The sequence below is a fragment of the Aulonocara sp. 'chitande type north' Nkhata Bay genome, linkage group LG16, assembly GCF_057382095.1.
Source record: "Aulonocara sp. 'chitande type north' Nkhata Bay isolate Kocher_YH1m ecotype deep benthic linkage group LG16, A_spYH_male_GT1.1, whole genome shotgun sequence".
Taxonomy (NCBI): Eukaryota; Metazoa; Chordata; class Actinopteri; order Cichliformes; family Cichlidae; genus Aulonocara; species Aulonocara sp. 'chitande type north' Nkhata Bay.
The window spans coordinates 13,202,065-13,207,684 of NC_141359.1; positions in this window are offsets into that span (position 1 = coordinate 13,202,065).

The window sequence follows — 5,620 nt, forward strand, 5'->3', positions numbered from 1 at the left end:
GCCGGGCAAGCCCACTCCCTGCAGAGACCGCCCACCCATAGTAAAGCCCTACCCTGTGGGCATGGAGGGCCATTAGGAAAAAACATTTTATGGAATACTACTACTACTACTACTACTAATAATAATAATAATACCTGGGTTTTTTTTTCATCACCCGACGACAGCTCTTCTCCAGTACTCTGCTACGGATCTTTTGCGGCTCCGTTTTTGCCTGGCTGTCTCTCCACCTGTGGCTCTATACTTCTACCCGGTGTTCCAGATCTACTGGCGTTTAGATCAACTGGCGTTAGTCGAACAGATGTGTGGCAGACTTGCATTTCAGGAGCTGCTACCGACAAACCAGGAAAAAACGCCAAATGTGTCATCTGTGACACTTGTGAGGTTATCTCAAACACACTCCGTCAGTCTTGATGCTGTTGAACAACAAAATGTTTAAAAATATCGCGAGTTTACCTGGTGATATTCTCATGCGCGACGCGAAAACAACAAACAATTAACACCACGCCGATGTTGTCCACAGGACAGCAAGAGTAAACGATCGGGGGAATCTTGTCGTCGTTATCGTTCCCCTCGCACGTGTTATTACTCCGATTTCAGCGATTTTGCTTCACAACTAAAGCGAGCAGTTTACTTTGTGCGCACTTAAATGGACTCGAATCTACCAGCGCCACCTCTGGCCAAGTACCACAGCCTACAGCCAGATCAACTTGTGACACACATCTGCAGCACGTTTGAATTCGTTTCATGCACGATACATTTGTACCTTTCAACTGTGTCTGTTTGTGCGTCATGCAAATAAACCTTTGAACTGAATGAAATGATATCATGTACTTATTTTTGGCCTACATCAGTAAGAAATGCCAAATTATATACACAAAATCATAGAAATCACCACTCCAATTGGTCATCATGATTTTAATATTTTCTTTTTCCATAACAGTGAAATACGCCTTGGACAACTATGACACATCAATATTTCATTAGTGTTGTCACATCACATCCTGTAAGCATCGTCTGCCTGTGTCTTTTTCCTGGAAATGAATATTTTCAGCCAATATAGGCAATCCATCAACATGACTGGAGAGTTAACTCTCCACACTTGTACAGACTGTATATAACTACCAATTGGTAGTTATATACAGTCTGTACAAGTGTGGTTAATGCAATAAACATTTGTAAGGAGGTGGCAGTTACTGTGAATTTACAGCAGTTACACAGTGATCAGTAATAAACAGAGCCAGTGAGAGTGAGTGGATATAACAGAGTCAGTAACTCAGGTGTGTCGATTGGTTTGTCATCTGTTTTTGAGGCTGGAGGAGACGTAGAAATCGTTTGTCTTAAATCTAAGTTAGGAAGATTCATGTTTTAAAACAAGCACTTTTTGTCAGAAATGCAAGAAGTACATCTACAGAAAGCACAGTTACATTCTGTCCATCATGTGGACAAAATTGAAAATGTTGAACATTGAAAAACTGAGAACATCAGGCAAGTTCAAAAGAAATGTGTTTGTAAGAACGAAACCTCGACTAAATTGTTCCTACAAATAGTTATGGAAAGTCAAACTGTGTTGTATGTCTAAATGTTTATCTAATGGAAAGTAAAGTTGCTTTTGTTTTATTGCAGTTTTTTGTTTTTTGTTTTGCCTGTCCCGTTTGGCTCTTTTGCCATCAGAATTGTTGTCTAAAGGCAAAGAAAGATGCCCAACGGATTTACTTTACCAAATTGACCATCCCAGCCTTGCCGTAATGGTCCATTTGATTCACCTTCTATTGTTTATTTTATTTTCACTTACTGAATACGGGACAGACTTGACTGGGGGAAAGAAGGGGAGAAAGAAAGAGGGAAAGAGAAACAGCTGAGAAGAGGGACGGGGGAGAAGGGCAAAAAACATAAACCAACAGAATGAGCAGAGAAAAAAAAAATGCATATATCGATCACCTGGATCACCTGCTGAGAAAGAAAAAAGAAAACAAGCAGAACAGAACAAGAGTAATAGAATAAACAACATCACAATGATATATGGGAATATGACAGTAAATACTAAATGTTAAACATTATTGTGCAGCACATAAGATCAACAGAACACAGTGTGCTTTGAGGTAGGAGCCAAAAAGGGTGTAGTTTGTGGGTGTGATCACCCATGTGTACACCTGTGAGCATGGACGCGCTTGTTTTTTTTAAAAAAAAGGTTCCTTCATGTAATGATCTGCTAGAGGGTGTGGGGGGGCCACAGCCCCGTCCTCCAGGGCATGAAGCAGGTATGGAGGAGATCAAAACTCCAGACATCCAGAGGCCCCCAGAACACAAGAGACCAAGGAAGACCAACAGAGGGGCAGCCGCGCCACTGTCCCAGAAAGAGCTGAGGAGAGTCTCAGATGAGGGCTCACTCAGCAGCCGCGGAGCAGAAGCCAGGGGGAGTTGCAGTGACGCGCCCGTGAGCTCCGCCGGCAGCCAGCCGTGCCTGAGTGACCGAGACCCAGGCCGAGAGGCCGGGGGCACCCAACCTCCGAAGTGGCCCCAGTGAGCCCCAGGCTCCAGGCCCCGATAAGCGGCCGCTAAGGAGTGAGCCGGTGTGTACCTGGATGCCCATCCCCGGACACAAAGAACCACCAACGCACCGACACCTGAGGGAGTCCGCCACTGGCAGGGGAAGTGGTGGTAGGGGGAGATAGGCCTCCAAACCTTGGAGGGCCTGAGATGTCCCCAGAGAGGTGGCGCCTGACACCCAACCTGACATATAGACACAGACCATACAGGCATACACATATACAAACATCCATTCCCACCCTCATGCTCTCATATGCAATTACTCCACACTCAACCAAAGTGGAGACAGACATAAAGAGACGCTGTACACACGATCACACTCCCCAAGCGTACTCTACGAACCGGGTCTAGGTACCCTTGCCCCTGGAGGGGGGAACTGCACCCAGACCCAGGTGGTGTTACCCTTTTCCCTGCGGTGGGGGGAGGCAGACCGCCCCGACTCCGCAGCAGCAGGGAGGCCCCACACTCCAGACCGCAGTCGGACGGCCAACTCCTCCTCCTAGCCCCCCCGCTCCAGCAGGCCGCAGAGAATGGGGGGTTATTATTGCAGTTTTTTGACAACTCTGAGTGGATTTACACAGTACAGGTCAAAATGACCCGCAACAGAGCTGGCTCTATCACCACGTTTGAACTTGTTTAATGCACAATACATTTGTAACTGTCATTGTTTTCAGTTTTTTCTTAAAAAAACCGTTTAATTACATGAAATGCAATTTTGCTTATTTTGATCTTATCATACACTTGAAGATTCCGAAATCAGCACTCCTTTTGTTTAGATCATTTTCACAGCAAAGTTCACTGCGGATGTGCCACAATTTAAATCCCATTCTTCAAGTCTCTATCCTGTTTCTGCTGGTGTGCCCCAGGGTTCAGTATTAGGGCCCCTTTTATTCATTCTTTATATGCTTCCTCTTGGTCATATATTCTGAAAATATAATATAAATTTTCACTGTTATGCCGATGACACCCAGCTCTACATTTCTTCTAAACCCAATTCATCCCTCCCACCTCCCTCCCTCTCAGACTGTCTTATTGAGATTAGATCCTGGTTCTCCTCCAATTTCCTCAAACTTAACAGTAATAAAACTGAAGCTTTACTTGTTTGTACACCATCTATCTTAACCAAATCCCACAGTTTTTCCATTAACATTGAAAATTCTCCTACCCTTCCCTCCCCTCAGGTTAAGAGTTTGGGTGTCATACTTGATAATACTCTTTCATTCCAGTCTCACATTAATTACATAACACGGTCTGCTTACTTCCACTTACGTAATATTAACAGACTCCGTCCCTTCCTTACTCCCCATGCTGCTGCCATCCTTGTCCATAGTCTTATTACGTCCCGTATTGATTACTGCAATTCCCTCCTATTTGGTCTCCCTAAAAGGTCCCTTCATAAACTCCAACTTCTTCATAATTCTGCAGCTTGGGTCATAACTCGTACTCTGTTAAGAGCTCATATTACCCCAGTTCTTCAGCAACTTCACTGGTTGCCCATAGAAGCCAGGATAAATTTTAAGATCTTACTTCTTACATACAAGTGTATCCATAAATCTGCTTCTTTATATTTGTGTGACCTGCTCCATATCACCACTGTTTCCCGCCCTCTCAGATCATCATCTGCTCTTCATCTTACTGTTCCGTCCTCACACCTTATTACTATGGGGAACAGAGCTTTCAGTCGCTCTGCTCCTCGGCTCTGGAACTCTCTTCCTCCAGCCATAAGAAATATTGACTCCCTCTCCGTATTTAAGTCACAGCTCAAAACACATCTGTTTAAACTGGTTCATTCGCTTTAGTGCTGATTTTATCTGTTGTCAAGTTCTGCTTTGCAATTTTAACTTATTTTATGTATTTTATGACTATTGTTCCTTTTATTCATTTTGTTCTTTGTAAGGTGACCTTGGGTTTCTGAAAGGCGCCCTCAAATAAAATGCATTATTATTATAATAATAATAATTATTAATATTATTAATAATATTAATAATAATAACAATAATATTTTTAAACTTACTATTGACTCAAATTTTACTAAGAAAATGAAATACACAAAAACACAATTCATTCATCCACGTATAATAATAATTCATTAATAATTCATTCATTGTCTTTTTCTCCTTTGTACTTTTGTTTTAATCCATCCATTTATTTATTTATTTTTGGCTCTGTGCAAATTTTAGGAAGTCCCATGGCCTGTAGGGAGTTTACTCGTAACTTTTTTTTAATGAATTTGCATTATTTCTAAAAGCATACATATATTTACTACATTTACTACAGAGTCCTCTCCCCACTCCCCTACCTCCCTCGCTTCCCCCCCTTCCTGACACCATGACACCCCCCTCCTCCAATCCCTCTCTCAGCAGCAAGACATCTCCCCCCCTCCCCTCCTCCCCAACATCTCCCAGTGTCACAGTGGATCAGGTCAGGAGACAACTGAGGAAGCTTCGCCCCAGAAAGGCAGCAGGCCCAGACAAGGTGTGTCCTAGGATGCTAAAGGCATGTGCTGCTGAACTTGGGGAGCCGCTACAATGAGTCTTCAATCTCAGTCTGCGACTGGGGAGAGTGCCCGCCCTATGGAAGTCCCCAAAAGGAACCGGCCCAATGAGCTGAATGACTTCCGACCGGTAGCACTGACGTCACATCTTATGAAGACTCTAGAGCGGCTCTTCCTCAACCTCCTCCGACCACAGGTACAACATGCCCAGGACCCACTACAGTTCGCCTACAAGGCGGGTGTCGGAGTGGAGGATGCCATCCTGTACCTCCTGCATAGAGCCCACTCACACCTGGATGGGGGAAAAGGCATGGTCAGGATCCTGTTTCTTGACTTCTCCAGTGCCTTTAATACCATCTGGCCCTGTATGCTTCAGGAAAAACTGAACAGGATGGAGGTGGACCCCTGCCTGGTGGCTTGGATCTCCGACTACCTCACCGACAGACCACAGTACGTCAGGCTGAAGGACATCACGTCTGACACAGTGGTCAGCAGCACAGGAGCACCACAGGGAACTGTGCTGTCCCCTCTTCTCTTCACCCTGTACACCTCTGACTTCTGCTACAACTCTGAATTATG